Source organism: Leuresthes tenuis, unplaced genomic scaffold, assembly GCF_036924035.1.
Source record: "Leuresthes tenuis unplaced genomic scaffold, fLeuTen1.0.hap1 SCAF_5, whole genome shotgun sequence".
Lineage (NCBI taxonomy): Eukaryota > Metazoa > Chordata > Actinopteri > Atheriniformes > Atherinopsidae > Leuresthes > Leuresthes tenuis.
In genome coordinates, this window is record NW_027325359.1 from 21067567 (window position 1) to 21080265 (window position 12699).

Below are 12699 nucleotides of genomic sequence, written 5' to 3' on the forward strand. Positions count from 1 at the left end.
CTTTTTACAAACTATAGTCAAACATTCACACGTTGCAGCTGAACCACCTCCGCTCCCTGTTTTGATCATGTATGGTCTGGCAATACTACCTTTTCTTACCCGTTTGTGAGTAATTATGGCTGGACATTCAAACCTACTTGCAGTCGAACAGCTCTGCTCCCGCTTTTGATTTTGTTTGGTTGGATATTCGAACCTTTTCTTAACTGCTTTTTACAAACTTTGGTCGGACGTTCACACCTTCTTGCAGCCGAACACCTCCGCTTCCGCTTTTGATGGTATATATTCGGGAATTCGAACCTTTTCTTACCCGCTTTTTACAAACCATGGTCGGACTTTCACACCTTCTTGTAGCCGAACAACTCCACTCCCGCTATTGATTGTGTACAGTCGGGTAGTTTAACCTTTTCTTACCCGCTTTTTACCAACTATGGTTGGACATTCACCCCGTCTTACAGCGGAACACCTCCGCTTCCGCTTTTTCCCATCAAATGCGGGAGCGGAAGTGTTCGGCTGTGAATACGTGTGAATATCCGACCATAATTGCTGAAAAATGTGTTAGAAAAGGTAAGAATGCCGGACCATACATCATCAAAAGCGAAAAGGTGCGAATGCCCGACAATGTATGATCAAAAGAGGGAGCGGAGGTGTTCGGCTGCAAGGTCTGATTGTCCAACAATAATTTCTAAAAACCGGGTAAGAAAAGGCTCGAAAGCCCGAGTATACACCATCAAAAGCGGGAGCGGAGGTGTTCGGCTGCAAGAAGGTGTGAACGTCCAACCAAATTTTGTAAAAAGCAGTTAAGAAAAGGTTCGAATATCCAACCAAACAAAATCAAAAGCGGGAGCAGAGCTGTTCGACTGCAAGTAGGTGTGAATGTCCAGCCATAATTACTCACAAACGGGTAAGAATAGTTAGTATTGCCAGACCATACATGATCAAAACAGGGAGCGGAGGTGTTCAGCTGCAAGAAGGTGTGAATGTTCGACTAAAGTTTGTAAAAAGCTGGTAAGACAAGGTGCGAATGCCTGACAATGTATGATCAAAAGTGGGAGCGGAGGTGTTCAGCTGTGAGAAGGTCTGAATGTCCATCAATAATTGCTAGAAAACATGTAAGTAAAAATTTCGAAAATCAAACCGCACATGATCATAAGTGGGAGAGAAGGTGTTCAGCTGCAAGAAGGTGTGAATGTCCACCCATAATTCCTGAAAAATGGGTAAAAAAAAGGTGCGAATGCCCAACCATACATCATCAAAAGCAGCTCTGGATGTATTCGGCTACAAGAAGGTGTGAACGTCCAACCAAAGTTTGTAAAAAGCAGTTAAGAAAAGGTTCGAATATCCAACCAAACATAATCAAAAGCGGGAGCAGAACTGTTCGACTGCAAGTAGGTGTGAATGTCAGATCATAATTTGCAAAAAGCTGATGAGAAAGGGTGAGAATGCCCAACTATACACCATCAAATGCGGGAGCGGAGTTGTTCGGCTGTGAGTAGTTTTGAATCTCCGACCATAATTGCTGAAAAATGTGTTAGAAAAGGTAAGAATGCCGGTCCATACATCATCAAAAGCGAGAGAGGTGGTGTTCTGCTGAAAGTAGGTGTGAATGTCCAGCCATAATTACTCACAAACGGGTAAGAAAAGGTAGTATTGCCAGACCATACATGATCAAAACAGGGAGCGGAGGTGGTTCAGCTGCAAGAAGGTGTGAATGTCCGACTAAAGTTCAAATATATTAACAAAAGTGGGAGGAGAGGTCTTCGGATGAGAGTGGTTGAGAATTTCCAACCATAATCTTTAAAATGCGGTAAAAAAAAGGTGAGATAGAACACTAAAAGGTGGAGCGGAAGTGTGAAGAAGGTGTGAATGTCCGACTATATTTGGTGAAAAGCAGGTGAAGCAAGGTCTGAATGCCCAACCTTACATTATCAAAAGCAAGATCAGAGGTGTTTGGCTGCAAGAAGGCCATAGTTTGCCAAAAGCGGGTAAGGTTCAAATGACCGACTAAATATCAACAAAAGTGGGGGTGGAGGTCTTCGGATGCAAGTGGGTGTGAATATCCCACCACACAAGTATGGTGGAGAGGAAGCTATGAATTGCTGACCATAGTTTGCAAAAAGCGGGTGATAAAAGGTGCGAATGTCCAACCATACATGATCAAAACAGGGAGCGGAGGTGTTTGGCTGCGACAAGGTTTTAATGTCCACCCATAATTAATGAAAAGCGGGCAACAAGTAGGTTCCAATGCCCAACCATACATCATCAAAAGCAGGAGTGGATGTGTTCGGCTACAAGAAGGTTTGAATGTCCGAGCATAGTTTGTAAAAAGCGGGTAAGAAAAGCTTCGAATGCCCAAATATACACCATCAAAACAGGGAGAGGACGTGTTCCGCTACAAGAAGGTGTGAAAGTCCGACCATGGTTTGTAAAAAGTGGGTAAGAAAAGGTGCGAATGCCCGACAATGTATGATCAAAAGAGGGAGCGGAGGTTTTCGGCTACAAGAAGGTTTGAATGTCCGACCATAGTTTGTAAAAAGCGGGTAAGAAAAGGTTTGAATGCCCTACTATACACCATCAAATGCGGGAGCGGAGGTGTTTGTCTGTGAGTAGGTGTGAATGTCCGACCATAATTGCTGAAAAACGTGTTAGAAAAGGTAAGAATACCGGTCCATACATCATCAAAAGCGAGAGAGGTGGTGTTCTGCTGAAAGTAGGTGTGAATGTCCAGCCATAATTACTCACAAACGGGTAAGAAAAGGTAGTATTGCCAGACTATACATGATCAAAACAGGGAGCGGAGGTGGTTCAGCTGCAACGTGTGAATGTCCGACCATAGTTTTTAAAAAGCGGGTAAGAAAAGGTTCGAATGCCCAACCACACATCATCAAAAGCAGGAGTGGATGTGTTCGGCTACAAGAAGGTTTGAATGTCCGAGCATAGTTTATAAAAAGCGGGTAAGAAAAGGTTCGAATGCCCGAACATACACCATCAAAAGAGGGAGCGGAGGTGTTTGGCTGCGACAAGGTGTGAATGTCCACCCATAATTAATGAAAAGCGGGCAAGAAGTAGGTTCGAATGCCCAACCACACATCATCAAAAGCAGGAGTGGATGTGTTCGGCTACAAGAAGGTTTGAATGTCCGAGCATAGTTTGTAAAAAGCGGGTAAGAAAAGGTTTGAATGCCCGAACATACACCATCAAAAGAGGGAGCGGAGGTGTTCCGCTGTAAGAAGGTATGAATGTCCGACCAGAGTTGGTAAAAAGCGGGTAAGAAAAGGTTAAAAAACCCGACTGTAAACAATCAATAACGGGAGCGGATGTGTTTGGCTACAAGAAGGTGTGACAGTCCGACCATGGTTTGTAAAAAACGGGTAAGAAAAGGTTAAACTACCCGACTGTACACAATCAATAGCGGGAGTGGAGTTGTTTGGCTACAAGAAGGTGTGAAAGTCCGACCATGGTTTGTAAAAAGCGGGTAAGAAAAGTTTTGAATTCCCGAATATATACCATCAAAAGCGGAAGCGGAGGTGTTCGGTTGCAAGAAGGTGTGAACGTCCGACCAAAGTTTGTAAAAAGCAGTTAAGAAAAGGTTCGAATATCCAACCAAACAAAATCAAAAGCGGGAGCGGAGTTGTTCGTCTGTGAGTAGGTGTGAATTTCCAACCATAATTGCTGAAAAATGTGTTAGAAAAGGTAAGAATGCCGGACCATACATCATCAAAAGCGAGAGAGGTGGTGTTCTGCTGAAAGTAGGTGTGAATGTCCAGCCATAATTACTCACAAACGTGTAAGAAAAGGTAGTATTGCCAGACTATACATGATCAAAACAGGGAGCGGAGGTGGTTCAGCTGCAACGTGTGAATGTCCGACCATAGTTTTTAAAAAGCGGGTAAGAAAAGGTTCGAATGCCCGACTATACACCATCAAAAGCGGAAGCGGAGGTGTTGCGCTGTAAGACGATGTGAATGTCCGACCATAGTTGGTAAAAAGCGGGTAAGAAAAGGTTAAACTACCCGACTGTACACAATCAATAGCGGGACTGGAGTGTTTCGGCTGCAAGAAGGTGTGAACGTCCGACTAAAGTTTGTAAAAAGCAGTTAAGAAAAGTTTAGAATATCCAACCAAACAAAATCAAAAGCAGGAGCAGAGCTGTTCGACTGCAAGTAGGTGTGAAGGTCCAGCCATAATTACTCACAAACGGGTAAGAAAAGGTAGTATTGCCAGACCATACATGATCAAAACAGGGAGCGGAGGTGGTTCAGCTGCAACGTGTGAATGTCTGACTATAGTTTGTAAAAAGCGGGTAAGAGAAGGTGCGAATGCCCGACAATGTATGATCAAAAGAGGGAACAGAGGTGTTCGGCTGCAAGGTCTGAATGTCCAACCATAATTTCTAAAAACCGGGTAAGAAAAGGCTCGAAAGCCCGACTATACACCATCAAAAGTGGGAGCGGAGGTGTTCAGCTGCAAAAAGGTGTGAATGCTCGACTAAAGTTTGTAAAAAGCTGGTAAAACAAGGTGCGAATGCCCGACAATGTATGATCAAAAGCGGGAGCAGAGGTGGTTCACCTGCAAGAAGGTGTGAATGTCCGACTAAAGTTCAAATATATTAACAAAAGCGGGAGGAGAGGTCTTCGGGTGAGAGTGGTTGAGAATTTCCAACCATAATCTATAAAATGCGGTGAAAAAAGGTGTGATAGAACACTAAAAGGTGGAGCGGAAGTGTGAAGAAGGTGTGAATGTCCGACTATATTTGGTGAAAAGCAGGTGAAGCAAGGTCTGAATGCCCAACCTTAAAACATCAAAAGCGAGATCAGAGGTGTTTGGCTGCAAGAAGGCCATAGTTTGCCAAAAGCGGGTAAGGTGCAAATGACCGACTAAATATCAACAAAAGTGGGGGCGGAGGTCTTCGGATGCAAGTGGGTGTGAATATCCCACCATACAAGTATGGTGGAGAGGAAGCTGTGAATTGCTGACCATAGTTTGCAAAAAGCGGGTGAGAAAAGGTGCGAATGTCCAACCATACATGATCAAAACAGGGAGCGGAGGTGTTTGGCTGCGACAAGGTGTGAATGTCCATCCATAATTAATGAAAAGCGGGCAAGAAGTAGGTTTGAATGCCCAACCATACATCATCAAAAGCAGGAGTGGATGAGTTCGGCTACAAGAAGATTTGAATGTCCGAGCATAGTTTGTAAAAAGCGGGTAAGAAAAGGTTAAAATACCCGACTGTACACAATCAATAGCGGGAGCAGGGTTGTTCGGCTACAAGAAGGTGTGAAAATCCACCCATGGTTTGTAAAAAGCGGGTAACAAAAGGTTCGAATGCCCGAATATATACAATCAAAAGCGGAAGCGGAGGTGTTCGGCTACAAGAAGGTGTGAACGTCCTACCAAAGTTCGTAAAAAGCAGTTAAGAAAAGGTTCGAATATCCAACCAAACATAATCAAAAGCGTGAGCAGAGCTGTTCGACTGCAAGTAGGTGTGAATGTCAGATCATAATATGCAAAAAGCTGATGAGAAAGGGTGAAAATGCCTAACTATACACCATCAAATGTGGGAGCGGAAGTGTTTGGCTGTGAGTAGGTGTGAATGTCCGACCATAATTGCTGAAAAATGTGTTAGAAAAGGTGCGAATTTCTTGACCATACATCATCAAAAGCGGGAGAGGTAGTGTTCGGCTGCAAGAAGGTGTGAAAGTCCGACCATGGTTTGTAAAAAGCGTGGAAGAAAAGGTTTAAATGCCCGAATATACACCATCAAAAGTGGAAGCGGATGTGTTCGGCTGCAAGAAGGTGTGAACGTCCGACCAAAGTTTGTAAAAAGCAGTGAAAAGCAAGAAAAAGCTTTTCGTGAGTTTTGCATGATTTGGGATTTTGCTTATAAAATTCATTCCTTCACTCAAACTATGTTAAAACTGATTTGTCCTTCATATTTACAATGTCTAGAAAGATTTAATAAAAAAAAATAACGTTGTACTTTGCAGTAAAAGAAAGAGCAAATCTAAATTTCAGGAATCCGAGTATAAGCTTGCTTTCATGAGTTCTGCACGATTTCGGATTTTGCTATAAAATGAATTGCTTTGCTCAAACCAAGTTAAAACTGCTTTGTCCTTCCATATTTATCAATGTCGAGATAGATTTAAACAAAACAAAAAAACACGTTGTACTTTGGAATATAACAAATAGCAACACTAAAACTGCTTTGAAATTGAAAAATATGAAGGACAAAGCAGTTTCCACTTGGTTTGAGTGAAGGAATGAATTTTATAGCAAAATCCGAAATCATGCATAACTCCTTAAAAGGAACGTATTGCTCAACCAAAGGGATGCTTCTTTCTCATTCAGGGTAATATGAGGAACTTTAGTCTTGATACATTTTTAGACATGAATAACTATGAAGGACAAAGCAATTTTAACTTGGTTTGAGCAAAGCAATTCATTTTTAGGAAAATCCGAAATCGTGCAGAACTCATGAAAGTAAGCTTTTTCTCGGATTCCTGATCATTCAGTGTTGCTCTTTCTTCTACTGCAAAATCCAATGTTTCTTCTTTGTTGAAGTCGATCTAGACATTGATAAATATGAAGTTAAAAGCAGTTTTAACATAGTTTGAGTGAAGGAATTCATTTTATAGCAAAATCCCAAATCATGCAGAACGTATGAAAAGAAGCTTATTCTCGGATTCCTGATCCTTCAGTGTCTCTCTTTAATCTACTGCAATATACAATGTTGTTCTTTGTTGAAGTCGATCTAGACATTGATAAATATGAAGTTAAAAGCAGTTTTAACATAGTTTGAGTGAAGGAATTCATTTTATACATAAAATCCCAAATCATGCAGAACGTATGAAAATAAGCTTATTCTCGGATTCCTGATCCTTCAGTGTTGCTCTTTCTTCTACTGCAAAATCCAATGTTGTTCTTTGTTGAAGTCGATCTAGACATTGATAAATATGAAGTTAAAAGCAGTTTTAACATAGTTTGATTGAAGGAGTGTTTTTTATAAGCAAAATCCCAAATCATGCAGAACTCCTGAAAAGCTTTTTCTCGGATTTCTGAACCTTTCTTTCTTTTACTGCGAAATACAACGTTGTTTTTTGTTCAAATCTATCTAGACATTTATAAATACCAGCCGAACATATCTGCTGCCGCTTTTGATCATTTATGGTTGGGCATTCTTACCTTTTCTTACCCGCTTTTTACAAATTATGATCTGACATTCACACCTATTTGCAGTCGAACACCTCTCCCGCTTATGATCATGTGCAGTTTGATATTCAAAAATTTTCTTTCATGTTTTCTAGCAATTATTGATGGACATTCAGATCGTCTTCCAGCGGAGCTCCTCCGAGAGGGAGCCTCTTTTGATGGTGTATGTCCGGGCATTCGAACCTTTCCCTACCCGCTTTTTACAAACTATAGTCGGACATTCAAACCTTCTTGTAGCCGAACACATCCACTCCTGCTTTTGATGATGTATGGTTGGGCATTCGCACCTTTTTTTTACCCATTTTTCAGTATTTATGGGTGGACATTCAGACCTTCCTACAGCCGAACCACCTCCGCTCCCTATTTTGATCATGTATGGTCTGGCAATACTACCTTTTCTTACCCGTTTGTGAGTAATTATGGCTGGACATTCACACCTACTTTCAGCAGAACACCACCTCTCTCGCTTTTGATGATGTATGGACCGGCATTCTTACCTTTTCTAACACATTTTTCAGCAATTATGGTCGGAGATTCACACCTACTCACAGCCGAACAACTCCACTCCCGCATTTGATGGTGTATAGTCGGGCATTCTCACCCTTTCTCATCAGCTTTTTGCAAATTATGATCTGACATTCACACCTACTTGCAGTCGAACAGTTCTGCACCCGCTTTTGATTATGTTTGGTTGGATATTCGAACCTTTTCTTAACTGCTTTTTACAAACTTTGGTTGGACGTTCACACCTTCTTGTAGCCGAACACATCCAGAGCTGCTTTTGATGATGTATGGTTGGGCATTCGCACCTTTTTTTTACCCATTTTTCAAGAATTATGGGTGGACATTCAAACCTTCTTGCAGCTGAACACCTCCTCTCCCACTTATGATCATGTGCGGTTTGATTTTCGAAAATTTTCTTTCATGTTTTCTAGCAATAATTGATGGATATTTAGACTTTCTTGCAGCTGAACACCTCCGCTCCTGCTGTTGATCATACATTGTCGGGCATTCTCACCGTCTTGCAGCTGAACACCTCCTCTCCCGCTTATGATTGTGTGCAGTTTGATATTCGAAAATTTTCTTTCATGTTTTAAAGAAATTATTGATGGACATTCAGACCTTCTTGCAGCGGAACCCCTCTGTTCGCACTTTTGATGGTGTATAGTCGGGCTTTCGAGCCTTTTCTTCCCGGTTTTTACAAATTATGGTTGCACATTCAGACCTTCTTGCAACCGAACAACTCCGCTCCCTCTTTTGATCATACATTGTTGGGCATTCGCACCTTGTCTTACCCGCTTTTTACAAACTTTAGTAGGACATTCACACCTTCTTGAAGCTGAACCACCTCCGCGCCCTGTTTTGATCATGTATGGTCTGGCAATACTACCTTTTCTTACCCGTTTGTGAGTAATTTTGGCTGGACATTCACACCTACTCACAGCCGAACAACTCCGCTACAGCATTTGATGGTGTATAGTCGGGCATTCTCACCCTTTCTCATCAGCTTTTTGCAAATTATGATCTGACATTCACACCTACTTGCAGTCGAACAGCTCTGCTCCCGCTTTTGATTATATTTGGTTGGATATTCGAACCTTTTCTTAACTGCTTTTTATAAACTTTGTTCGGATGTTCACGTCTTCTTGAAGCCGAACACCTCCGCTTCCGCTTTTGATGGTGTACAGTCAGGTATTTCAACCTTTTCTTACCCGCTTTTTACCAACTATGGTCGGACATTCACACCTTACAGCGGAACACGTCCGCTCCCTCTTTTGATGGTGTATGTTCGGGCATTCGAACCTTTTCTTACCCGCCTTTTACAAACTATGGACGGACATTCAAACCTTCTTGTAGCCGAACACATCCACTCCCGCTTTTGATGATGTATGGTTGGGCATTCGTACCTTTTCTTAACCATTTTTCAGTAATTATTGGTGGACATTCAGACCTTCTTGCAGCTGAACACCTCCGCTTCCGCTTTTGATGGTGTATAGTCGGGCTTTCGAGCCTTTTCTTCCCTGGTTTTTACAAATTATGGTTGGCAATTCAGACCTTGCAGCCAAAAACCTCCGCTCCCTCTTTTAATCATACATTGTCGGGCATTCGCACCTTGTCTTACCCGCTTTTCACAAACTTTAGTCAGAAATTCACACCTTGCAGCTGAATCACCTCCGCTCCCTGTTTTGATCATGTATTGTCTGGCAATACTACCTTTTCTTACCCGTTTGTGAGTAATTATGGCTGGACATTCACACCTACTTGCAGCCGAACACCACTTCTCCCGCTTTTGATGATGAATGGTCCGGCATTCTAGTCTTTTCTAACACATTTTTCAGCAATTATGGTCGGACATTCACACCTACTCACAGCCGAACACTTCTGCTTCCGCATTTGATGATGTATAGTCGGGCATTCTCACCTTTTCTCATCAGCTTTTTGCAAATTATGATTTGACATTCGCACCTACTTGCAGTCGAACAGCTCTGCTCCCGCTTTTGATTATGTTTGGTTTGATATTCGAACCTTTTCTTAACTGTCTTCTTGAAGCCAATACCTCCGCTTCCGCTTTTGATGGTGTATATTCGGGCATACGAACCTTTTCTTACCCGCTTTTTACAAACCATGGTCGTACTTTCACACCTTCTTGTAGCCGAACAACTCCGGTCCCGCTATTGATTGTGTACAGTCGGGTATTTTAATCTTTTCTTACCCGCTTTTTACAAACTATGGTCGGACTTTCACACCTTTTAGTAGCCGAACAACTCCGCTCCCGCTATTGATTGTGTACAGTCGGGTATTTTTACCTTTTCTTACCCGCTTTTTACCAACTATGGTCGGATATTCAAACCTTCTTGTAGTCGAACATATCCACTCCTGCTTTTGATGATGTATGGTTGGGCATTCGAACCTACTTGTTGCCCGCTTTTCATTAATTATGGGTGGACATTCACAACTTGTTGCAGCCAAACACCTCCGCTCCCTGTTTTGATCATGTATGGTTTGACATTCGCACCTTTTCTCACCCACTTTTTACTATGGTCGGCCATTCACAGCTTCCTCTCCACCATACTTGTATGGTGGGATATTCACACCCATTTGCATCCGAAGACCTCCGCCCCCTCTTTTGTTGATATTTAGTCGGTCATTCGCACCTTTTCTTACCCGCTTTTTACAAAATATGGTCGAACATTCACACCTACTTGCAGCCGAATACTTCCGCTCCACCTTTTAGTGATGTATGGTTGGCATTTGCACCTTTTCTTACCCTCTTTTTATACTGATTGCTGACGATTAAGTTGTTCTTTCTCAAACTATAAAATTTTTTTAATTGTTGAAACTTGATTTGAAGTGGATAAATAAGGAGGAGAAACAGTTTTAAGTCAGGATGATAGAAGGAATTAATTTTATAGCAAAATCTGTACTTCGTCATATGTCGAGAGATGCTTATTGCTGAAGAAGTTCTTTCTCATTCTACAAAGTACAACGTTGTTTATCGTTGAAACTTAATTAGACATGAATAAATATGAAAGACAAAGCAGTGTTAACTTGGTTTGAGTTAAGGAATTCGTTTTATAGGAGAATCCGAATTCGTGCATAACTCGTAAAATAGAGCTTATTTTCGGATTCCTGAAGAATGAGTCTGGTTCTTTCTCATAATACAAAGTATGTTGTTTTTTGTTGAAACTTCATCAGAAGTGAAGAAATAAATGAATGCCTATCAACAAATGTGGGATCTAAACTCTAGACTTCCTCTAAAATAATTTCCTTTCTCAATTCAGAAATGGGTGTGGGTAAGTCACAACACCCGTGACACCAAAACGGCTTTCTTTTCTCTCTTTTCTCTACACTCTACACTGTGAGCACACACACCAAATCAGAAAGGCTTTTTTCTCTCTTTTCTACATTATGGACTGTGGGGACACAAAACCGCTCTCTCTCTCTTTTTTTTTTTTGATTGTGTGCCAGGGCGTTGTCTCACGTATTAGATTATGCTTAAGATACGAATGGGTTTATCAGTCACATCAGAATCCATACATACTGATCCTCCCGTAATAAAATGGTCGGATCGATTTCTTGTGACAATCAAGTCAGCGAAACAGGGAACAATCGGGCCCTATTCGATGGCTGCCTTTTCTTATACTCTGTGCAAAAGACAAGGCAGCAACAAAAACACCACGGGAACACCGTATTGAGGCTTTGTTCTGACCGCTCATTCGGTGTCGCGTTTCTTTCAAGCAATTCTCCCGGTTAGCCCGCACTCGGCTCGCTCCCAGAGCCGTGTTAAGATCTACTTCGCATTCACTCTCTTTTCTCAGCAGACTCTTGGGATTTTATCTATAAAATTAATTCCTTCACTCAAACTATGTTAAAACTGCTTTGTCCTTCATATTTACCATGTCTAGAAAGATTTAAACAAAAAAAAACCAACGTTGTACTTTGCAGTAAAAGAAAGAGCAAATCTAAAGTTTCAGGAATCCGAGAATAAGCTTACTTTCATGAGTTCTTCACGATTTGGGATTTTGCTATAAAATGAATTCCTTCACTCAAACTAAATTAAAACTGCTAAACCGCTAATCTGTTACATGTAAGGCAGATGTCAAATTCACCGAAATAGGATCTAAGGGTATTTGGCCAATCGAGCTGTAGCAGCTTCGGTAAAAGAGTATAAGTTGAAGAGTTTGTGAATAAAGGTGTGCGCACACATAGTAAGCTGTAGGAAAATAGGCAGGTAGCAATGCCGGCTGGGGTATATATTCTTGTATGTTGTCTGACAGTTTGATTTGAATGTGTTGTGTAAGTGTCCTGTTGAATGTTACATATTTGGGCTTTGACACGCTTCGCTGTGGTTGTTAACTGTGTGGTGTGTCCTGAAATGTTATATGTTTGGGCTGTGTGACATGCTTAATGCTTGTCAGTAGCTACCCACTTATTCATATATAGCAACTGACAACATAAGAAGTCCGGACATACTTTGATAGTAGTTGTAGAAGTATCCTTATTGATAATAGATAAACTAATTCATAGTGATAGAACAGTAGATGAAAAGGTGCCTGCACATGTCTCACGAAAATAAAATGGTTGCTGACGGCAGAGCAATACTGCCAAACTTATGAGTTCTTGTGGCAAACTTGATTCAGTGTCTTGACGTGTATACGCTGTTTCGCTGACTTGATTGTCACAAGAAACAAAGTGTGTTTGATAAGATCCGACCATTTTATTACGGGAGGATCAGTATGTATGGATTCTGATGTGACTGATAAACCCATTCGTATCTGAAGCATAATCTAATACGTGAGACAACGCCCTGGCACACAATCAAAAAAAAAAAGAAAGAGAGTGCGGTTTTGTGTCCCCACAGTCCATAATGTAGAAAAGAGAGAAAAAAGCCTTTCTGATTTGGTGTGTGTGCTCACAGTGCAGAGTGTAGAGAAAAGAGAGAAAAGAAAGCTGTTTTGGTGTCACGGGTGTTGTGACTTACACACACACATT